Raw genomic sequence first — 24,280 nt, 5'->3', positions numbered from 1 at the left:
GAGATCCTTGTGGTGTTGGGACTGTTTGGATCTCCGCTGAGGTGGTGTGTACCCAGCCTGCGTTTGTGCACGCGCCTGCGCACGCACACGAGGACATAAAGAATTGGGCAAATCAGAACAAGATGGATGCATCGTACCATCGTCAACGTTAGACTCCTGGAAGAGGGGGGCCCCTCTTCCTCCCTCACCCCACATGTGTGCCCAGCACCAGACTCCAGTGAGGCCCCCTCCCCTCTGCACCCTGCAGGACTGTTTACCTCCTGACCTGCTTGACGATGCAAATTGTAGTCACCTCCTTGGACTCCTTAACCCAGCACCCTGGATGGGCGTTTCTTAAAGCCTTGTCTGTGGTGTGTGTCTTCGCCACCCCCATGCCACCGCACTGAGGGCTGAGGGAAGGGAAGATCTGACCTCTTGGCTCAAGTCCCACTGGCGTCCTCTCCTTGCTTTTGACCTCTTGAAGGTTCTCCTGGGTCACCAGGGGGAGGTTTGTTTCAGGAGAGGTTTCTGCAGGTCCAGGAGGACCACGGTCTGGGCCATGGAACCATGTGGTCCTTTCAGTGTTGGTTTTGGGGGCAGGGAGTCAGGAAGGCCTGTGGGCTGTTGGGTGGGGCACAGGCCTCTATTTGCACCTCAAAAAAGTGGGTGCGTGAAGCCTGCTCTGTGCCTCACAGCCGGCACAGGGGTGGCTGCTGGTTTAGAACTAGACCGTGAGTGCTTGCAGCAGAGAACACGTGGGCTGCTCTTGCTGCCACCTCCTGACCACGTCAGTGGACCCAGGCGCTGGCGTGTGTGCTCGAGGGCTTTTCTCTTGCTGCTGGCCTGGAGGCAGGCCAGGGCTCCAAGTTAACACCTGAAAACGGATGGCTTTGGCAGAACTGGTACATCAGTGCCCCAGCTCCCCCACCTGCGATCAGTAGCTCTGTACCCTGCTCTCAGTGTCCTGGCCATGTCAAGCCGTTTCCCAGAGGGGCCGGGAGTGTATAGATGCCCTGGTTAGCCTTCCCACCTTGCTTGTCCCTGGTGCCCTAAGGTGGCCTGTCACCTCCAAAATAACCCCGTTGCACTCACATTCTGTCTCCGGGACCACTTCTGGAGCACCCACACCAGCTGGGGTTAATGCCGCTTCTCTGGCAGATACTGGGAACTTGAAGTTGGGGAGTGGGGTGGGTAGCCCACCACCTGTCTGCCATGCTTCAGGCTCCCTGTGTGCAGAATGGGGACTGTGACCTTGCCTCATCCAGCTCCTGCCACCTGCACACATAATCATTAGCTTTTAAACTAAGGTTGTCTTAGGAGACCATCTCAGATATCTCAGTAGCCCAGCCTGTCCCCAAGTGGTCTGGGAGGAGGGCTGAGTTGCCACAGCTTCTAGAAGCTTCTTATTCATGCTTAGTTTTTGCCGGTGGACAGAAATGGGGGGGGGGGGTGAGTTCAGGGTGAATGAGCAAATGCAGCTCCCCGAGAAAGGGAGAGTCAGGTTCCAAGCAGGGTGGGCCTGCCCCGCAGCTCCCCCTCCCCCACTCAGGGCCTGTGTGTGGCTCTGGGACAATTAGGATTCTTGCTGGGCGCCCACTGCCCCCTCCGCCCAGCCTGGGCTTGAAGGATCTTCTGAGAACCGGCTCCTTTCTGGGAGCGTTTGTAAGAGATTTCTCATGGCTCAGTTCCCCTATAGAAAAGTGGGGATTGTAAGTCTTACGGGGCTCAAGAAAGAAAGTAGAGCGAGTGAGTTAGAGCCGGACAAGAATAAGTTAACAGTATTCATGGCAGCGTCTTGGGAGGAATTACCAAAAAAGAAAGAAGAACAGCTAAACACAAAACCAACCGCAAAGAAAAAAGAAAAACTTGCAGCAGACTGAGAGATGGACGTCCAGGCCCCCGGGGCCCGAGCTGCTGAACAAGGCGGGGGCAGTGGGGGGAGCAGACAGTTTTCTGGGTCCCTGGGTGCACTCGGCCCCCTTAGCCCGGGCCTTTGTGGGCCCCGTCTGGGGGAATATTTAGCAAAGCTGTTTATTTTGCATAAACCCAAGTAATGACTGAGCTGGAGGGGAGAGGAATTGTGTGGGACTGACAGCAGAGTGATTTAACGAGGAGCCACCTGACCCCCTGCACCTCCCAGCCTCCCCCGCAGAATAAATTCCCTGTCCTGGGAGCTCCGCCGTTGCATGTTAATCGCCCGGGGAAGGCTGAGGCCTGAGGGAGGCCTATTGTGGGGACAGAAGTCTTGAAAGGGGTGGCCTGGGTCCTCCTGGGGCTTTGTGGCAGCTCGGGCTGAGTTTGGAGCGTCCTTCAAATCTCCTTTCTCTTTACCACTGAAAATTCAGCTCGCCAGGCAGGGAGTGAGTCTTAATTGCGAGCTTAATTTGCCTTCTTAGTTCTTTCCAAGCATTTACCCGTTTCCCAAATCTGTGTGCTTTTGGATGACAAAATTTGTTTGCTTATTTTTAGAATGCAGGTTTGGTAGCACAGGTCCGTCCCTTTAGAAGGGAGACCTTCCTGGAGCCCCAGCGTTGGCTGGGTTGACCAGGGCTAGGTTTTAACTGTGTCCTGGAGGCCTGGAACCGCTAACTCTTGGAAGCACCTGCGCTGTTCCCTCTCATGCATTCTGTTCCCTTCCCTCGCTCTTTCTCAAGCACCAGTGCTGCTGGGTCCACCCTTATTGCTAGAAGGTAGGGGCTAAGGGTGCTGATTTGGGAGATTCTAATCTATGTTCGGCTAAGGACTTGAGGGGGAGGAATTTCTGGGAAGAAAAGGACAAGAGTAACAATGAGAAAAACCTGAAAATGCAAACGTGGCTATAAATATGGAGCAGAAAAGGTTTGCTCGGACTTGGCACCAGGTGGGTATAGAGAAGGAACGGTCAAATATTAGGGGTTCGAGAGAGCAAGTTAAGCATTTTCTGTTTAGAAATGTGATCCATAAGAAATACGTGTTTCTCACTAAGTTTCTGCAAGAGAGGATGGGTCTTGACGAAGTGGAGGGTCTGGGAGGTGGGAGGCCTACTTCTAATCCCCAAGACACAGGCCCCTTCCTTTCTTTTTTTGAAAAAGAAGGATTGAGGGAGTTCCCTTCCTGGTTCAGTGGAAATGAATCCAACCGGCAAGCATGAGGATGTGAGTTCAACCCCCAGCCCTGCTCAGTGGGTTAAGGATCTGGCATTGCCGTGAGCTGTGGCATAGTTTGCAGGCTCAGCTTCCACGTTGCTGTGGCTGTGGTGCAGGCTGGCAGCTGCAGCTCCAATTCGACGCCTAACCTGCGAACTTCCATATGACGCAGGTGTGGCCCTAAAAAGCAAAACAAAAAACAAACAAACAAACAAAAAAAAAAAAAGAAGAAGAAGAAAAGAAAAGAAAGAAAAAGAAGGATTGGGAGTCCCCTGTTGGCTGAGCAGCTTAAGAACCCAGCATTGTCACTGCTGTGGCTCAGGTGGCTGCTGTGGTGCAGGTTTGATCCCTAGCCCGGGAACTTCTGCAAGCACAGCCAAAAATCAATAAATAAATCGAAGAGTTTGACCCCCCTGTGACCTCAGGTTTTCCAACAATGACAGGTCAATCTTTGCAAAAGGCTCCGAAGTCCCTAATCACTCTTTCTCCCAGCAGGGGAGTTGGGGCTCTTCCCTCCCATCATATGGATGAGGGGACCCTGAGCCCGGGAAGCACATGCAGAAATGGCATTGAACCCTGGGCAGCTTCTAGGTTGGGATTCCTATCAAGCCAAGAGATACACTAATTCTTCGAGACTCCATGTCTCCCTCCCCGAGTGAGTCTGGAAAAGTGGTTTCTCAGATACAACTGGTCTTGTGTCTCTCAGCTTTAGGAGGCCCCAGATGTCTCCCTCCCTCCCTCCCTCTTCCCCACCCTCCCTCTCTGTCCCCTACTGAGGACTGCCTGGAGGCGGTGGTCATCCCCACCCCACATCTAGTCCCAGACCTCAGGGAGCTGAGGTTCAGTGGGAGAGTCTATAGGGAGTCAGGGGCCATGATGTCAGAAGTCTCTTTGGGGTTCAGAGGAGCCCTACCTTCACCACCTGAGCCTAGTTTGGGCCTGCGGGGCTCAGGCAGAGCCTTGAGATGGGAGGGTCAGCCAGGCCCACCAAGTTGTCCCAGGGCAGGTATTTACAGAGACCAGGGAGGTGGCCTTGCTTTCTGAAGGAGGAGACTTTATTTATTTATTTATTTATTTATTTATTCGTCTTTTTATGGCTGCACCCTCGGCATATGGACGGGTCAAATTGGAGCTGTAGCCACTGGCCTACAACACAGCCATAGCAACGAGGGATTCGAGCCACATCTGCCACCTACACAACAGCTTTTACAGCAAGGCCAGATCCTTAACCCACTGAGCAAGGCCAGGGACTGAACCTGTGTCCTCATGGATGCTAGTCGGGTTTGTTTCTGCTGAGCCACAGTGGGAGCCCCCTGAAGGAGGAGAATTTAAAGTCGAGCTTTCAAGCGCCCTGGTTACGGCAGTCAAAGTTTCCAGGGCAAAATTGCACCACCCCAGCCATTGGCATTTTGTCGTAAAGATGGGAGTGTTAGCAGATCTCTGTTTCATTTGAAACCTACACATATAAAACTCTTTCAAAATTCTGTCCCTTTTTTCTCTCTTTCTTCAGGAATCCCCAGCTTGGGTATTAATCACTCCTGAGTCCCCAGGAGTTAACTTGATGGGGTCTGTTTCTTCACTTTCACCCTGTGTGGTTCTAGAGGCAGCCTCCCAACATGCGTGTAGTGCACTGGGGTCAAGTAAACAGAAGAGATCAGAGTTGAAAGACAGGACCATAGGGTTCCCGTCGTGGCTCTGTGGTAACAAACCCAACTAATATCCATGAGGATGCAGGTTCAATCCCTCACCTCACTCCGTGGGTTAAGGAACCAGTTTGTGGAGTTCCCATCGTGGCACAGTGGTTAACGAACCCAACTAGGAACAGTGAGGGTGTGGGTTCGCTCAATGGGTTAAGGATCTGGTGTTGCCATGAGCTGTGGTGTAGGTTGCAGACGCGGCTCGGATCTGGCGTTGCTGTGGCTCTGGTGTAGGCTAGCGGCTACAGCTCCGATTCAACCCCTAGCCTGGGAACCTCCATATGCCACGGGAGCGGCCCAAGGAATGGCAAAAATACTAAATAAATAAATAGTACACAGGTCTCATAATTGCAGTTCTCTTCATTAAAAAAAAAAAAAAAAAAAAAGGAACCAGTTTGTAGGTCACAGATGCTGCTTGGATCTGGCGTTTGCTGTGGCTTAGGCTGCAGCAGCTACAGTTCCGATTCGGCCTCTAGCCTGGGAACTTCCATATGCCGTGGGTGCGGCCCTAAACGAAATAAATAGATAAATAAATAAAGGACCACAGAAGAAAGTGCTTATTGATGGGTTTAAAAAAAGGATCATAAAATAAGAATTAACAAGTGGAGTCCAGTGCTTGTGAGGGGGACCTGGGGGAAGGCCCCCCCATCCCAGGTGGCCTGTGATCAGGAGGGAGGGGGTGGGAGAGGCCTCCACGTGTGGCTGTCCCGTGGGAAGAAACAGGAGAACAGGACTTTCCTGTTCCCTTACCCCCAATTCAGTCCTTCTCTCCCCCTCCCCCACCTGTACCTCTCATCACAAAGCATCCAGATTTCCTGATCTTGTCTGCCTCAGCCTCAAGGGGAGGAAGCTCCCTGAATTTATTTCCTGCAGGGGAACTACAGCTCCATCCTTTGGGTCCTCCATCTTTCTCCTCGCCCAGAAACAGCGTGGTCCCTGCTCTGTCACTCTGCCCAGATTTCTCTCGAACGATGTCTGCTCTCAGCTTTGCCTCTCCACGCTGAAGGCTTCCACTTTCCTAATGAGAGGGAATGATAAAGTTCAAAATATAAGAGTTCCCATGGTGGCCCAGCAGGTTAAGAACCCAACATTGGTATCTGTGAGGATGCAGGTTCCATCCCTGGCCTAGCTCAATGGGTTAAGGGTCAGGTGTGACTGCCAGCTGTGACATAGGCCAAAGATCCGGCATTGCTGTGGCTGTGACACAGGCCAGCAGCTGCAGCTCTGATTTGACCCCTAGCCTGGGAACTTCCATATGCTGAGGGTGTAGCCGTAAAAAGAAGATAATAATAATAATAACAATAATAATAAAACCATCAAAAATACTAGTTTTGTTCTGTTAGGAGGGCGTCAAGCCTGAGGGCACAGGGTTTCTGTTGCGTTTTCAGTCTCCTGCTGGTTGTGACACCCACACCGTGTTTTGTGAGACTTTTTCAAGGGAGCCACTGGCTTCTCTTGTCTGTAGGAAACAGTCACAACAGCCTTCCAAACCCTCCCTGTATCCTAACTCAGGAGGCCTTGTGTGGCTGGCTCAGACCCTCCCTCATCCCACAGCTCTACTTTGGAAAAAACCCAAAGTAACAGCAAAGGAAATTTGCCATCTTCGGCTCTGCCTTTATTTACCACCTGCGATCTCAGGAAGGCAGGGGACAGCTGGGGCCTCTGTTTCCCTCGCTGACTCGTCGTCAGTACCATGAGCAGATCTGACCCATAATCTTTTGGGTTGAACCCATCTTTGACCCTACACAGAGATAATTTGATTATCTCTTTAGGGCTCTCAAATTTTATGAGGCTTTTCTCACCCCGTTTCATGAAATCACCTGATGATTCCAGCCTCTAGGATCATCACGCCACGGAGCCGCCTGGAGATCATCTGATAGTTCTACCCAGTGGGGTGATGTTTTATTACGTCTTCAACCTCAGTGTCACATCCAGTTAGACTGGTCTTTTTGTCCATCTCTGGGAATTCTACCTTTCCAACTTCTGCCATTCAGAAGAGTAAACGCAGTTGTTTTCCTGGCGAGGGCCCCCCTTTCCCTGTCATCTTTTCTTTTTTCATTTTCTTCTTTTTATGGCTGCACCTGTGGCATATGGAAGTTCCCAGGCTAGGTGTTGAATTAGAGCTGCAGCTGCCGACTTACACCACAGTCGTAGTAACACCGGATCCAAGCCATGTCTGCAGCCTATATACCACAGCTCATGGCAATGCTGGATCCTTAACCCACTGAGCGAGGCCAGGGATCGAACCCACATTCCCACAGAGACAGTCAGTGTTGGGTCCTTAACCTGCCGAGCCACAACTGGAATTCCCCGTCTTCTCCTATCATGACTGCTCAGTGTGATTCCCATCCACACACCCTGACTCCAAGTTAGAGCAACACAAGGGCATGATGCACTGCTACAGCAGATTTAAAAAAAAAAAAAAAAAAAAGATAATCATAAAGAAAATCATTTCAGGAGTTCCGTGGCAGCTGAGGGTTTAAGGACCTGGCATTGACACTGCTGTGGTGTGGGTTCGATCCCTGGGCTGGGAACTTCTGCATGCTCTTTCCTCCACACACACACAAAAAGAAATAAACCCAGTCCTGTAAGTTTGGGATTATATTTTCTGCAGGTATTTGCATGTTTATAGAGGAAAGTAAATATCTCCATAAACTAAACATATGTTGTATTTACGGTGAGAAATAAATATCTAAAGAAGTGTCAAGCTTTGAAAGCTGGACACCAGCAGAAGTCCACACAGATGGGTAGACGAGAGGGCTTCCTTGACGCGGAGTGCTCATCCCGGACCTCTCATAACTCTGGGGTGTTGGGAGTTCCCGTCGTGGCTTAGCAGCTATGAATCTGACTTGTATCCATGAGGACACAGGTTCGATCCCTGGTCTCGCTCAGTGGGTTAAGGATCTGGCACTGCCATGAGCTGTGGTGTAGGTTGCAGATGCGGCTCGGATCTGGCGTTGCCGCACCCCCCCCCCCCACCACTCCCATAGATTCTTGCCTGGGGCTCTCTGGGAATGAAACTGCAGCTGGGTCTCATTTGTGCCTTTGAGTTTTACAAGCGGGCATCTCCGTGGGAGATGGGTTTTGCAGATCCCTGTAATGCAGACACAAACACCCTAGGATAGGAGGTCAAACACATTTCTCCCCGAGGGGTTTGCTTCTGAGAGCTTCCTTTTTTGGAAATGTGTTCCCTCTCTCTTCACCCTCCCCACCCCCCCACACACCACTTTCTCTCTCTCACACACACACACACAGCCTGACTAGTCCTCTGGCTGCAGCTGGGGAAGGCCAGCGCTCATGGATGGATCGGTTGCCCCCTTCCCTCCCCGAGCGCGTGCCTGGCTGGGTCAGTGTGGGATCAGCACCCCCCCCCCCGCCCCGCACACACCCCCACACACACCCCTGGCTCTGGAACGCCTCTTTGGCCACATGGATGTAACTTGCACTGAACTGAGGGCAATTGTGTGGTGTTAGCGGACAGGGGAGGCTGGGCACTGGCGGCCTGTGGACCCACTCTCTGACCAGGCCCAGCTTGGACCTGTCAGTAATGGGGCCTCGCTTTCCCATCTGCTAAACAGCAACACTGGTGCCCACCTTGCCTCTCTCTTGTGGCTGCCAGGAGGGTTAAATGAGGTCCTGGGTGAAAACATGCCTTAGAAATGAGTTTGCTCTGGGAGGACAGATGCAGGCTGTTTTCCTCACTGGTGTCCGAGCCAGGTGTGGGCCCGCCCTAAAATGCCAGGGCTACTGGGCAGACAGGCGCCCTTTGTGGGACTGTGTGCCCTGGCTCTCTGCACCTCAGCATCGCCTGAAGGCCTGTTGAACACAGATTGCTGAGCTCTGGCCCCCCGATCCCTAGGTCTGAGGTTAGGCCCAAACATGTACATTTTTCACTTGCTCCCAGGGCCCCCCAAGAACCGTGGGCCCAGCTTGCATTGCTCTGAGTTCCAAGTGGGGCCAGGCGGAGTCTTCCGGGAGCTGGGTGCAAAGTGGGCCCTTGCTTGCTTGCTGTCCCCACAGCCACTCAAATCCATGTGTGTCCTGCTGACGTTCCCCCTGGCATTTCTTTTCCTGCCTTTTCTCATTCCTTAGTAAGGCCTAAGATAGGCAATTTCCTTTTTTTTTTTTTTAAATTTTATAACAGCCATACCTGCATCATATGAAAGTTCCTGGCTTTGGGTTCCAATCAGAGCTGCAGCTGCCGGCCTACACCACAGCCACGGCAACACCAGATCTGAGCTGCGTCTGCAACCTATGCCGTAGCTTGCATCAACGGCGGATCCTTAACCCACTGAGTGAGGCCAGGGATCAAACCCGCATCCTCACAGAAACTACATCAGGTCCTTAACCCAGTGAGCCACAATGGGAACTCCAATTTCAACGTTAATGTCCAATGTTAATGTCACTTCTGATTGGTGAACCCAATTCTCATTGTCTCCGTGGACTCAAAGCAAATCACCCCCTAGCTGCCTCTGTCTCCCCTCTGTACAGGCTGCATGATAAACCTGGCCTAGGAGGGCTGTGCGGATTTCAGATCGGAGGACATTGCCTGCTTCCTTTGAGACTGGATGCATAGTATTTGCTGTCTGTCTAACTCGTTTACTTTCACAGCCCCTGTATAAAATGGCCAAGAGTTATGTGTGGCCACAGTTATATCAGAACAGTGGCAACTGTTGGCTGGTTTGCCCGGGGACGGTGGAGGCAGCAGTGGGGCAGCAGTTGGGGAGGAGGGTGACTCGCATCTGTTGACTCCCAAATCCAGGTTCAGCCTCGAACCTTAAGAGTGATGAGTAAAGACCTATCAGAGCATCTAGTTGGTCATGCACATCCCTTTGGACTTTTCCAGAATTTGAAATCGTTTTTACTTTTCTTCTTTAGGTAAAAAGGGAAAACAGGGCCTTTCTGCCTGACAAGTCTAAATCTTAGCTTTGGGGGGTTTACCAGCAGGAGTTCTTTCTCACACACCCACACACTTAACCCTCACTCCCACTCGAATCTGTAAACAGTTTTTAAATGTGTATTTTCTTTCCAAATAAGCTTTCTAATAAGCTTTACCAAAATGAGCCCCTGACATGAAATTCACATTTGGCAAACCTCTGTCATTCGTGTTTTACTGTGTGTAGACTATTGTAATTTAAGTGAAGTCACTGTGGGGTTCCCTACCCCCACCCCCCAAATGGTTATGGAAGTCGAGCTGCTCCTAAGTAAAAGATAAATTATGGCTGGATGTAAAGAAGCATCATTTAAAAAGTGTCAGGATACAATTGGGTTCTTAAAAACCATGCAGAGCTGCTAAATTCACATGAAAATTGAGTGGCAAGGGATTGCCCGAGGTGACAGCGTCCTTGGCATTGATTTATCCCATCTGTTTGGCCAACCCATTACTTCGGGCCTCTGGTGCAGAGGCAGCATCTGCCGAGAAGGTCTCTACGGCCCCCAGCCCCCTGTTAGACCTCAGGAGAGCTTCAGGGGAGCAGAGAGTCTCCCCGGACCTCAGGGAGAGAGGTAATGCATGAGGAACCCCACCGCAAAGGGGACATCAACAGTGAGAGGTGCCCCCCCCCGCCTTTTTTTGCTTTTTAGGGCTGCCCCCGTGGCATATAGAAGTTCCCAGGCTAGGGGTTGAATTGGAGCTGCAGCTGTCGGCCTGCGTCACAGCCACTGCAACACCAGATCTGAGCCGTGTCTTCGACCTACACCACCACTCGTGACAGTGCCAAACCCACCCAACCCACTGAGCGGGGCCAGGGATCGAACCTGCGTCCTCATGGATCCTCGTCAGGTTCTTAACTCACTGAGCCACAACGAGAACTCCCCTTTCTTTTCATTTAAGATAAAACCCTTGCGGATGCAGCCCTGGTGGCTCAGTGGGTTCAGAATCCAGCATTGTCACTGCCATGGCTCAAGTTCGATCCCTGGCCTGGGAATTTCCACATGCCATGGGTGAGACCAAAAACACAAGAACGATAAAATCCTGTGGTATCATTTCGAAGGTTGATTTGAGGCTTAACTGAACTGCTTCTCCCGTGGTAAACTTTTAGGTTGCCCACTTTTAGTCATTTGGCATTATAGGTTCTACTGTGATTGAAATCTCTGTGCTTGCACTTTTTACCCCGTAGATTTTTATCCTGGAGTAGAGGGAAAGGGAGAGGTTACTTCGTCAAAGGGTGTGACTTTTGCGCCACATTTCCAAATTATTTCCAACGGGGTGCCTCGCAACACTCTCTCTAGCACTGGGTATTTTCATTAAACAAAAATATCTTGCTAATTTTTTTAGGTAGGAAATAGCCTTGAATTTTCAGGACATCAAGATGGTTTCATTGTCTGTGTTTTTGTTTTTGTTTTTGTTTCAATAAAAGAAGAAAGCTCTTGCTTAAGGAAGCACTGAGGGTTGTAGAGACCCAGCTTGGCAGAGCCTTGCTGGGGCCAGCTCAGGCCAGGTTGTGGAAACAGTTCTGCACACCTCCCAACTCCCAGTTCTGAGATCACTGTGGGGTGGCTTGAATTCAGTCACAGTGAGAGCATTTACGCCATGGAAATTGGCAAGGGATGCAGGCCAGACCTCCTGCCCCTGCCCCAAGAATTGGTTGCTAACCTTATCAGCACTGCAGCCATTTAACACGTGGTTAGAGAAGCTTACTGAGAAAACACAGGCTAGGAAGAAAAGCCTGCAGCCTAGTTAAAGACGCAGTCTCGTTAATAGTAACAGACACTCTGTGACCCAAGGCTGTATCTTTGCAGCCCTCCTCGTCCCTATGTGGGAGAGAAAGTGTTCCCTTCGGGCTTGAGTATTCAGGGAAGATGGAAGAAGAATCAGGGCTTAAGCCAGACCTCCGAGAGCCTGCACCCCAGGAGGAGTGATGGCTGAGGGGTGCGGTGCGTTGTCAGGAAGCCCTCATTTCAAGAAGTCATAGGTGAAAACTCTCATTAACATTCCAGCTGGGGCTGGGGACCTGTGCTGGACATTAGCCAGAGCCCCTGGAGGGTCTGTGCTGCTCCTCACCCCATCCCCTCCCCGTCCCTCTTGGGGCTGGACCATGGGGGTGGGATACTGTGCACCTCCTTTTCCTGGCATCTGTTTCCTATTTTGTCAGAGGTTGGAGTTCACCCTCTGCAATCCGCTGCACGCATGGTTTCAAAGGAAAAGCTTAATTGGTCCCCAATGCTGGGCTTTTTTTCATCTCCCAAGGAGAAGCCACTTTTGTTGCCTTGATGGATGGGGGAGGACAGGTGGAGCTGGGAGTGTATTTGGAAGTTGCAGAAGTTGTTCATTTGGAGACACTGTGTATAATAAATGGTTCAGGCTGGGGCTGGGGAACAAGATGTGACTTAAGAAAAGGATGGCAAAGGAGGCCAGCTCTCTAGGGCAGAATTGGAGCCAGGCAGGCAGGGGAAATATTCAGGCTTGGGTTGGGCTGGGTATAAAAAGGCAATCCAGACAGTCACTGTCTGGATTGCTCTATAGGTGGTGCCAGGAGTGACTGTGGGGAGCACTCTTGGTGCTGAGTGCTGGATACTGGGCGCCGGTGGCCCTCCCACCAGAAGCCTAGGATCAAGCTCTCAGTTCTGGCTGTTTCCAGAATCTTCTGCCCTCAAACCTTTGACTGGGGCGGACCTGAGAAGAGGGGGTGGCTGAGGAGCCTCTGAGAGTCTGCCAGCCCTTGTTGGTTCTCAGTTTCATTTCCTGTCTTCACGTCTGCACATCTGTCTTCAGAACAGGGAACACAGTCTCTGTCCATGCTGGAGATGCTCAGAGCCTTCGCCTTAGACGCCGCAGAGCCGCGGGAATGGCCAGGTGCTGGGGAGCCTCCCACAGCCCCATGGCTCTCCCCTTTCCAGCCTCCTGCTCTCTGCCCACTTCTCTTCTGTCGAGCCCACATTTTCGCCGTTCCAGGGAAAATGGGGTCTGACTGGGGATGTGTCAGTGCACCAGGAAGCAGGGGCTCCCTGAGGTGGGTGTGTGGGGGTGAGACGTGAGGATGGGGAGAGTGACGCGGGGAGTGTTGGAAGGGGAGGTGTGTGGCCAGCCTGGATGCGATGCAGGCATGGGGATGGAGCGTTCATGCCTGAAGACGGCCGTGGACACAGCTCTATAGGTGGTGCCAGGAGTGACTATGGGGAGGGATGGAGGCCCTGACTTCTGGAACCTGCTAGACACTTCTGGAAAGTGAGCATTTCAGGGACACCAAGCACTGTCCCTATCTGGAGGACACCAAGATGGTTGAATGAGCTTCTGCACGTCAAAGCCCTTCTTTCATCTTCCGTCATCCCTCAAACACAGACCTGCCTGCTGTGTGGCCGCCCTGGACCATGCGTCCATCCAGACGCTCATTTCAGACCCTTGTTCAGACTGGAAAAGCGGAGCCTGGGTTCTGAGGGCAGGTCAGTTCCTGGCTCTCCGTGGGACCTTGTGACCTCTGGGCTTTAGTTCTCGAACATCAAATAGAGAGTTGCAGGTCTGCAGGGCACCTCCTGGGTATAGCATGGGATAACATGTGCACACACGTGAGCAGTAGGGGGCCCCACTAGGCCTTCCTGGAGGAAGCACAGCTGTTCTCAAGGCCACTGTCAGTTGGACACCCCCAACACCCACCCCGCTTAAAAATGCTGATGTCCAGAAGCCCACCCCAGAGGCTCCATTGGCTAGAGCTGGGCTGGGTATTCAGGGCCGCACCTGAGGCATATGGAGGTTCCCAGGCTAGGGGTTGAATCAGAGCTGTAGCTGCTGGCCTAAGCCATAGCCACAGCAATGCGGGATCTGAGCTGCGGCTCTGATGTACACCACAGCTCACAGCAATGCCAGATCCTTAACCTACAGAGTGAGGCCAGGGATCAAACCCGCAACCTCATGGTTCCTAGTCGGATTCATTTCTGCTGCGCCATGACAGGAACTCCGATATTGGCATTTTTAATTCCCTGGTGTTTTGAATATGCTTCTAGGCCCCTCGATCCCCTAAGGTTGAGACACGGGGTGGGAGTGGGGAGGGGTGGACCATGGCCCTCTCCCTGGGCCTGGGCCCCTTGGGGAGAGGAGGCATGTCTGCGGTGCCTGGCGCAGGGCGGTGGAAGGGGACAGCCCCCCGAGCTACAGGCTCTCCCTCAGCCATTAAAGTTTATCGTCGCCACGGACAGTGATTGAAAAAGGCTTTTTGCAGGACTGAAATGTGAGCAATGAAACTTGCTAGTTGATACCGGCACAGGGCACTTATCTCATAAAAATAGCCTCCGTGTCAAAAGGTTTCAGTAAATGTGGCTGGAAGTATTAGCAGTCGTTTCTGCCAGCCTCAGGCTCCCCCGGGGCCTGCACAAGGGGCTGTAAAAGGGGGCTCTTAGTTCCTGCAAAGGATGAGGGAGGAGAAGAAGGAGGAGAAGGGGGAGGCAGCTCAGCCCTGCCTGCGGATGATGGGGAAGGTGCTGGCTCCTGGGCACGGCACCCTGAGGTTTAATGGGTGGGTGCCACCCCTGCTGTGTCCTCCAGCAGCCAACTTCCAGGATGGGAGGGTGCTCATCCAGGGGCAACAGCCAGCTAGGATATTTGTGTGAGCTCAACCCACTGCCCCCAATGATCCTGTGAAAGGAGGAAATTACACAGACTGAGGCTCAGAGAGGTTATGTGACTCCCCCGAAGTCACACAGCTAGTAAGTGGCAGAGCCAAGATTTAGGAAGCCCAGACTCTCCTCTTTTCTCACTCTGTTTGGGTGATATTGGCTGGCTTCTGCTTGCCACCCCAGGGCTGCTCCAGGGCCTGGGCTTTGGGGAGCAGCTCAGATTGAGGAAAGGTTCCCTGCCTGCATCTCTAGATGCATCTCTAGGTTTTCAGTGGGAACATGGTTTTTCAAGGCGAGCTCAGGTGAGATCCATCTTGGAGCAGAACACACTGTGTGGTGTAGGTGCTTGTGAATCAGTGTCACTGCCTCCCTGGGGTCGCCGAGGCCCTGATGGGAAGCGGGCTGCACCCACCCTCCTCTCAGGCCGAGTTTCTGTGCAGGTGGTGAGAACACCAGCTCACTGCCCCCAGCCTCTTGCTGGGCCCCAGTTACCTCCTGAGCCTACTGCTGGCTTGGATGGAAGTGTGCCAACCATGGGCAGATGCCTCTCACTCCCGCCCCTGATATCCCTCCCCAATCCCCAGCCCTGCCCAGCCTTCCACAGCACAGGCCCCTGAGAGCCAGGTCGGGCCCTTGGCTCTGGCAACACGGTGGAAGCCACAAGGCTTGACGACGGTAGGTCCGGGAGGAAGATAGGAGCTTGGGTGTGGTGGGGGTTCCTGCGCTTTGGTCTGGGGACATGAGGGTCACGTTTCCAGATGGCTTTCCCTTCTCCTGGCCTGCACCCAGGTGTGGGCAGTGCGGTTCCCTGCACCTTGGGGTCAGCCCCCTCCTGCATTGAATGGTGGGCAGGCTGGGACAGAGCAGAGTACCCAAGACCCAGGCCAGCAGCTCACAGGCGCTACTTCAGGGTCAAAGAGCCCGAGGGGCCACATGAGCCGAAGAGCTAGGACAAGAACCCTGTGCCCCCTCCGCCCCGGCTCCCCCACCCCTCTTTACACACTCACTTTGAACAAATTTCTCACTCGGTCCCAGCCACCACCCAGCCTCTCCCAGATCACTGTCCCCCAGCTCCAGTCTCACGTCTACAACCAGTTCTTGGATGTGGCTCCTCAGGCTTCTCAGTCTCTGCACCCACCTACTCCCCCTGCAGTTCCTTCTGTGTCCTGTGACTTTAAGAAAAAGGGGAAAGAGGTCTCAGATTTTGGTTGGTTGTTTGTTTCTCCTTAGCAGGATGACTTGATCTTTTCAATTCTGGAAGAACTAAAAGATAAATAAACTGTGGTTTCTTCTGGTTCTCAAGACAGCCTTTCTGTTCTGTGTCTCCTCCTATAGTCTCGGACCCTACCACCCTCCTGAGCCCCAGGATGCTGGACTGGGCCAGTTTCCCTCTTTACTCACTTCCACCCCGACTCAGCCCCAATCCTGCTGGCCCCGCAGCCTGCACTGGTCGTGACCTGCTCCTCTCTCTCCCTGCTACCCTCACTCCACGGTTAGGTCTGCTTCTTAATTTGTGTCCTGGCCTCCGGCATCACCCACACATCCCACCCTGGCAAGCCCTTAGATGTCAAATGCAGATCTGATCCTGCCACTCCCTTTCGTAAAACCTCCTGGTGTCTCTCCATCGCCAGCTGTCACTAATGGCCATCTCTAATGTCTGTGTCCTTTTATGTATATATGTATGTATGTATGTATGTATTTTTGTCCCTTTTTTTTGCCATTTCTTGGGCCACTCCTGCAGCATATGGAGGTTCCCAGGCTAGGGGTGGAAGCGGAGCTGTAGCTGCCGGCCTACGCCAGAGCCACAGCAACTCGGGAACCGAGCCGCATCTGCGACCTACACCACACAGCTCATGGTAACGCCGGATCCTTAACCCACTGAGCAAGGCCAGGGATCGAACCCACAACCCCATGGTTCCTAGTCGGAGTTGTTAACCACTGAGCCACAATGGGAACTCCTGTCTGTGTCCTTTTAAAAAAACTTTTTATTTTATGGAAGTATAGTTGATTTACAATGTTGTGTTGGTTTCTGCTGTACAACAAAGTGATTCAATGATGCTTATCTATTCCTTTACACATTCTTTTCCATTATGGTTTATCACAAGATATTGAATATAGTTCCGTGTGCTGTGTATAGTAGGACCTTGTTGGTTATCCATCCTATATATACTGGTTTGCATCTATTAATTTCAAACTCCCAATCCATCCAGCCACACCCCCACAACCTTGGCAACCACTAGTCTGTTCTCTGTGTCGATGAGTCTGCTTCTGTTTTATAGATAAGTTCATCTGTGTCACATCTATATTCCAGATATAACTGATATCATATGGTATTTGTCTTTCTCTTTCTGACTTACTTCACTTAGTATGAGAATCTTTAGTTGCGTGTATGTTGCTGCAAACGGCATTATTTCATTCTTTTTTGCGGTTGAGTAAAATTCCATTGCATATATGTACCACATTCTCTGTATTCATTCATCTGTCGATGGGCGTTTAGGCTGTTTCCATGTCCTGGCTGTTGTGAATAGTGCTGCTGTGAACATAGGGGTGCATGTATATTTTTGAATTAGAGTATTCTTCTGATAGTTGCCCAGGAATGGGATTGTGGGATCGTATGGCAACTCTATTCTTAATTTTTTGAGGAACCTTCTTCCTAGCTATGTCCGTTTCTAATGTCCAGTGTCCTTAGTATCATGTCAAAGGTGGCAGGCCCCAGCCCCTCCCCTCACCACGGCCCTGCCGTTGATGCTGTAACAACACAGAGTGCTCCTGCCATTTGTCCTGCCTGTGTCTCCCTGGCCCTCTCCTTGTGCACCTGTGGCCAGTGGCCTGTGTGTCTCCCACTAGCTGGGAGACCCTGGAGACAGGGTCGGTGTATTTTCCTTCCTGTGTCTCCAGAGCAGACCTGGCCCTGGACCCCGAAGACATGTTGGGTGGTGGAGAAGTCAGAGTGAGAGTTGGACTCCCCATGGGCTCTGAGTGGAAGTGGCCTTCCTGGGACAGGCCCTGGGGGTGCATTTTCTGCAGCCAGGGACTTGTGCTTCTCCATTTTTCCAACCAGCCATGCTGTCATAAGAAAGCAGTCATCGGAGTTCCCGTCGTGGCGCAGTGGTTAACGAATCCGACTAGGAACCATGAGGTAGCGGGTTCGGTCCCTGCCCTTGCTCAGTGGGTTAACGATCCGGTGTTGCCGTGAGCTGTGGTGTAGGTTGCAGACGCGGCTCGGATCCTGTGTTGCTGTGGCTCTGGCGTAGGCCGGTGGCTACGGCTTCGATTCAACCCCTAGCCTGGGAACCTCCATATGCCGCAGGGGCGGCCCAAGAAATAGCAAAAAAGACTAAAGAAAGAAAGAAAGAAAGAAAGAAAGAAAGAAAGAAAGAAAGCAAGCAAGCAAGCAAGCAAGCAGTCATCATGGATGGGCGGAGTGGGAAGATGGCTAAGCCGCAGGCTCTAGAATCATAGACACGGGTTCCAACCTTGTCTTGCCAGTGCCTCACAGATCTTAGACAACCTTCAAGGCTTAGTTTCCTCATCTGTAGAATGGGAGCAGTGATAGTGCTCCCCCCCTCCCCCACACAGAGGGCTCAATGTGAAGAGCAAATGAACACGAATGTCAAGTGCATAGAATATGCCTGGCATCACGCTGAGAACAATTTAGGTAATTGTATGTCATTGAGTTGATACTCGAGTTTTTACTGCTGGTCTGCTGGGCCTGGCAGAGCAATATTATTATTATGGTGAACAATATGGACGAAGAGGCTGCTGCCCACATAGGCATTTGTCAGTCCTCTTTCATGTCATTGGGGTGGAAGGTGGCTAGAAGGCTGGCGTGGACAGCACAGTGCAGCCTCATGTCCGTGGGGGACCCCATGTGAGCAGGGACTGTCCATAGTAGGTCAGTGGTGATGCAGGAGGCCCTTCCAGCCTCGGTCTTGTGGTCTGTCTACTCAGCCACTGCTCAGCTTCAGGCTGCGAGAGGCTGCCCAGGGCAGCAGGGGTGACTGGGACCTGCCAGAGCACAGAGCATGGCCATGGTCTCAGGGTGACTCACGCCTGTGCACTTGGGCAGGCCTACCAACAGGCCACACGTTGGCATCTGCCCTGAGCTGTGGTTTGGGGGAAACCAGTGTTATGGGAACAGCTCCTGGCTCGGGCTGGCGTTGCTGCAGCCTGGAGGTAAATTCGAGTGGGGGGTTTGGTTTGGGAATCTAATTTTGCCCAGAAAGGAAAAGGCATCAACTGCCTGGCAGAGCACCGCGTTGCATGGCTGGAGGGGCAGACTGTCTGCAGAAGCACGATGCAGGGGGACAGGGACTCAGGTTAGTTCCAAAGCCCCCCTCCTCCTCTGACCAGTGGGGAGAATCGGGGTGCACTCTCTTCCAGGCTTGTGCTCAAGATCTGATCCCCAGCAGAGTGGCTGAGAGGGTGTCCTGGCTCCAGTCCCCTGTGTCACCATGAACCACAGGATTGTGACATGATACCTGTCATGGCTTCTTGGAGATAAGCACATTCTCCGCCTTTTGGCCAACTTGGTGATGAGGGTGCCACAGAGAGATCACCTAAGGATGCCTCCAGATGCAGGAAGCCCATCTGGTGTTCCCAACCTAGTTGGGCCCCCTGGCCTCTGCCTAGATGTGGCCTATTGTCCCTCCACCCCCTTAAGCTCTGCTCGTTGTGGCAGCTGCCTGTCCGGCGGTCACCCTCTCTGGCTAGCCCTACCCTGTCAGTTTTGTCCCCACTGAGTTTCTGTGAACTCTTCTAAAGTGCCCTCTGAAAGGGAGAATGAAATATGCAAGGGACCCAAAGAAGAGATTTCAGGGCCCCAAACCTGGGAGCCGATGCTCAGCGGGGCAAACGCACATCCATTCACGGCGGGACTCTTGCTGGATTGTCCCCACCACACATTTACACCCACTCTGCACACAGGGATCCCTGTGGGCAGCCGCACTCGCTGGAGCAGCCCGGGACTGTAGCCACAGCAACAGCTTCTCCGTGGCGGACATGCTGGGCTTGCGCGAGAGTCCCCGCCTGGCCACTTATGGGGCCGACCATCCCTCTGGGGACCCTTGGGCTGCTGAGGACACCTGCAGTCTCCCCAGGCTGTGGTTTCTTCCTTCCTCCCGTCCTGCCTGGACCTCGATCCCACGGGGCATCTGGTCCACCCCTGCCAGGGGGGCTTCCTTTGGCAGGTTAGTAGGGGCGTCTTGTCCTAATCAAGGGCTCCGTGTTTCAATTCATGCCAGTGTGGAAGGGATGGTGGCAGGAGTCGCAGACATCCATCACCCCACTTCCCAGTACCAGTCAATCGTCAGTGGGGCCTTAAAGATAATACACTTTTTGTTTAAGGCAATTACTTAATCTTGACAAACTCCTGTGATAAGCTGGGCTATTAGTGCGGCCCATCATTAATCAGCACCAAACCAGGTAGGTGCTTTTTCTGAACTGCAGTCGCTCTTGGGGACCTGGGCTGGGCCCTTTGCCACCCTCAGCACCCTCATTACCCACGCAGCATGCTAATAGCAGGCGCCCGGCACGTGCTGCGGGGGCACCGTGCCATGGTGGGGAGGGGCCTGCTTTTCACGCCAGGCAGAATGATCCATGGGGGTGATTAACAGGCCTCAGGAACACAGCTGGGGAGAACAGATAACCCCCTTGTGAGGGTCCCTCCCAGACTGGCCTCCCGGACTTTGCTGGATCCCTGGGTAGCACTTAGAAGCTGCTGCGAGAAATACTCCTTCCATTGGTGGGGATGGAGGGTAGGCTTCAATTCACTTTTGGAAAGGCCACTGGTGAAGTGAAAGGACCAAGTTCAGCCCTGTGTCTCCTTGTTGCTCAGCCCTGGGACTCTGCCTTCCCAGGTCACCTGCGCCACTCTCTCCTCCATCACACTGAAGCCCCCCACCCATCCCAGGCTGCCTGAAGCAAAAGCAGCTGGGCACCCAGGTCCGGCCCTCCTTCTTGGCCTCACATTTTAGCTCCATGGTCCTAGAAGAGCTTGCACAGCCCTGTTCCGCCTATGAGAATGTGGCTGCAGGGAGTTCCTGTCGTGGCTCAGCGGTAACGAATCCGACTAGTATCCATGAGGACACCAGTTCGATCCCTGGCCTTGCTCAGAGGATTAGGATCCAGTGTTGGCATGAGGTGTGGTGTGGGTCGCAGATGCGGTTTGGATCCCCTGTTGCTATGGCTTCAATTCAACCCCTGGCCTGGGAACTTCCATAGGTGTGGCCCTTAAAAAAAAATAGAACGTGGCTGAATTTCCCAAGATGGCCGGGAGGCCTGGCTGTGACACTGCTTAGCTGCGTGACTGCCTCCGGCCAGGCTCCTGACCTCTCTGTGCCCTCATCTGTACAATGGAGATGATGGTGATGAAACTAATACCTCTCGCATCAAGGGCTACATGGATTAAATCAGTTAACAAAGGTCATGGGCCCAGGAAACCTCCGGGATGCAGGAAGCCTTGTGCATTTGCTCTTAGAACACCTTTTGTGTGTGCAGTCTTGGGGGGTGGGGGATCCGGCCAATGAACTAAGGACTCTTTGCCCTGCTTGTTCTATGACTGCTTCTGACACAACCATGTCCACCTCAACTGTTCTGCCTGGTACTACTGTCCTAGCCACTTCTGTCTCCTGTTCCTCGCCTAATACTATGTCCGCCTCAGATCGGTACAGCAGGACTTTCTCTCCTAGGTGCTAAATTAATTTATGCAGAATCTCGGTGGCTTGGCCACCCTTGAGGCCCCTTTTCCGGGAGTGAGAAAAGTCCCTTCACTCATTCACCACCTCCTTTATTCTCCCCCTCCCCCCACCCCAGGCCCTGGACACTGACTTGGAAGAAATGATCCAGAGGGCTTGTCTTCAGCCTGATTTGGGGGGTAGGGGTGCAGGAGAAAGGTCCAGAACAGTGGAAGGCGCACATGATCTGCACTTGTTGAAGGCCATCTGAGTCGCTGTGAAGAGCAGGAGGTGGACTTGGCAGGGAGGAGCTTTCTCCCAGCGCTGGCAGGGGACTGGGACCTTTATGGGGTCTGCAAGGTGTCTGATCCTCCGAGGCAGATGTGGGACGGGATCGGGAGAGTGCTGGGGCCAGGAGAGGCTCTGGACTCCATCCCGCTAGTGACAGCAAGACCTCGGGGCCACCTGCCAAGCAGTGGGATCCCTACTCTGGGTCCCTGGTGCTGGGGTGAAGCTGGACCCCCAAAGCAGGACCGTGGCCCACAGAGCCTTGAATGGGATGAAAAGGCCAGGTTGCCCTTGGGCTTGTGGGAGGAAGGGCAGCTTCGGTTTCTCCAGCGCCCAACACGCGGTGTGTGGGAGTTTGCCCCTCGATGTTAAACCCTGTTTGTTTTGAAGGAAGTACACTCTGTCTGCTTTTAATTCACACACTTAGCTCATCAAAACATTGTTTTGCAAGAGGTTTTTTTTGATGTCCAGGAAGCCTTTGGAGTTTTGTTTTCCCCTCTCTTTAGCCCCTTTTATACAGTTTCATTCTAGGAAGCAAGATTCTGGGCCCCGCTCAGGGCCAGCCAGTTGGGTCACGAGGCTGTGTTTTCTGTGTCTGTTTCTCTGCCAGCAAAATAGGGGTTATGAGCTTTTCCTGGGGGTTCCGTGATGGGTCTCCAGCCCTGTGGGGTGGACAGCCAGTGTCCCTGGATAAGGGAACCATTATTGCCACCAGCAGCAGTGGGGAGGCCTCGGGCTGGCGTGTAGGGGAGGGGCTGCGGGAATGGCAAATGCCCGGGACCGCGCTCCAGACAGCTGGGTCCAGAATTACATAGAGCCAGTCCTCCCCAGGGAACTGGGCTTGTGGAGGTGTTGCAGGAGTTAGCCAGTGTTTCTGCACAGTCCTGCCTGCACAACTTTGCTTTCTGGGAACCCTCTTATTAATTAGAAGGTCTCAGGAGTTCAGACTCACCCACTGCCTTGTTTGGCAATGCCTGCCCAAGCCGATGGGGCGGGGTGTGGGCAGCAGCCCAGGATGGAATTCAGGGGGACGCTACAGACTTGCTCCACTCGGTCCCGATGGGTCAAGGGTATAGAAAGAACAACCCTGGAGCCCTTGTGACTTTAGCAGATGCAAGAGAGGGAGAATGGAGAGAAGAAAGAATCACTGCTTCTTAATTGGCTTTTTTTTTTTTTTTAATGGCCGCACTTTAGGCATATGGAAGTTCCTGTGACCTATACCACAGCTTTGACCTATACCACAGCTACAGAAACACTGCCTCCTTAACCCACTGCCCCACAGCGGGAGCTCCCTAATTGGCTAATTTAAGTGACTAAATAGAAGTTTGCAAGGAGCTCAGATTCAGAAGCGAGGAAGGCCTGAGGTTTGGGGAGACCACTCATCCCCATAATGTATACATCAATGACATTTTTATTCACCTAGATTAGAATTCAAAGCCAAAGTTCAATAATGATAACTGTTCAACCTGAGTTTTTCCGCCAGGCAGCCGTGAGCCATGTTTTGCTTCTGGGCGTATCACGTGGCAATGGTTCGAGTTGAGATGAGCTGTCAGTGAAACTACACAACCAACTTGGAAGACTTAGTGCACATACAAGAAAAAAAAATGTTAATAATTTGTTGAAAAGATGATATTTTTGATATACTAGGTCAAGGAAATTGTATATTACCTCTTTCTTTTTAGTTTTTTTTTAAATGGGACTACTAGAAAATTTAAAATAACACAGGGTGGAGTTCCCTGGTGGCCTAGCTGTTAAGGATCTGGCATTGTCACTGCTATGGCTCAGGTCACTGCTGTGGTTTAGGTTCGATCCCTGACCCAGGGACTTTTCTGCATGCCATGGGCATGGCCCCCCAAATAAATAACATAACATAACCTGTGTGGCCCACATCATATGTCTGTGAGGCTGGGGCTGTCCTTGATGGGGGGATACCAGAGGAGACCCGTTTAAGGTAGAGGAGATTTGAGTCACACATAGTTATGGGGACCATACTGATGAGGGGCTCTGAGGAGGGGTCCTTAGGAGTCCCGGCTTCAATGAGGCAATGAAAGGCATTTGTAACCAGCTGTCTGTGGCAGGAAAGTAAGTGCCACCCTCAAACACACCCTGCAGTCAGGGGGTGTCTTGGCCAGCCTGGGGAGGTGTCAGCAGTGCCTGGTGGGGATGGTACCAGCGCTATGGCCTCCTTGAGAACCACAGCAGAGTGACCCCAGGCTCTCCTGGTGTTCTCAGGAGGGTGGGAGGCAGGGCCAAAGCACTGGACCGGGGGAACCCTTCACTGGAGCTCTACAGGAAAGGGCAGGAGCTCCCACTATGGCACAGTGGGTTAAGAATCCAACTGCAGTGGCTGGGGTTGTTGTGGAAGTGCAAGTTCAATCCTTGGCTCGGTGCAGTGGGTTAAAGGATCCTATGATGCTGTAGCCGTGGCATAGGTCAAAGCTGTGGTTTGGATTCAATCCCCGGCCCAGGAACTTTCATATGCTGAGGGTGTGCCTACTTAAAAAAAAAAAAAAAAAAAAGGAATTCCCGCTGTGGCTCAGCAGGTTAAGAATCCAGCTAGTATCCAGGAGGATGTAGGTTTGATCCCTGGCCTCACTCAGTGGGTTAAGAATCTGGCATTGGGAGTTCCCGCCGTGGCGCAGTGGTTAACGAATCCGACTAGGAACCATGAGGTTGCGGGTTCGGCCCCTGCCCTTGCTCAGTGGGTTAACGATCCGGCGTTGCCGTGAGCTGTGGTGTAGGTTGCAGACGCGGCTCGGATCCCGCGTTGCTGTGGCTCTGGCGTAGGCCGGTGGCTACAGCTCCGATTAGACTCCTAGCCTGGGAAACTCCATATGCCGCGGGAGCGGCCCAAGAAATAGCAACAACAACAACAACAACAAAAGACAAAAAGACAAAAAAAAAAAAAAAAATCTGGCATTGCTGTGGCCGTGGTGTAGGCCAGCAGCTGCAGCTCCAATTTGACCCC

General features: G+C 52.6%; 1 protein-coding gene and 1 long non-coding RNA gene across 10 annotated transcripts in view; one reads left to right on the top strand and one right to left on the bottom strand.

Annotated features, from left to right (window-relative positions):
* The window catches only part of GLI2 (GLI family zinc finger 2), a 267,098-nt gene that overhangs the window by 165,162 nt on the left and 77,656 nt on the right, over positions 1 to 24,280 (top strand).
* Positions 13,492 to 17,733, bottom strand: LOC146395810 (uncharacterized). Its single transcript, XR_014829655.1, has 2 exons — positions 17,646 to 17,733; positions 13,492 to 16,082 (listed from the first exon to the last, which is right to left on the bottom strand). It is a non-coding gene; the product is annotated as an uncharacterized LOC146395810 (long non-coding RNA).

The sequence above is a fragment of the Sus scrofa genome, chromosome 15, assembly GCF_054392235.1.
Source record: "Sus scrofa isolate SSC_HxYL_T2T_F1_AM1 chromosome 15, Sscrofa_HxYL_maternal_Yorkshire_Landrace_v2.0, whole genome shotgun sequence".
NCBI classification, from domain to species: Eukaryota; Metazoa; Chordata; class Mammalia; order Artiodactyla; family Suidae; genus Sus; species Sus scrofa.
The sequence above is the reverse complement of the archived record's forward strand: the minus strand, read 5'-3'. Positions and strand labels throughout refer to the sequence as shown.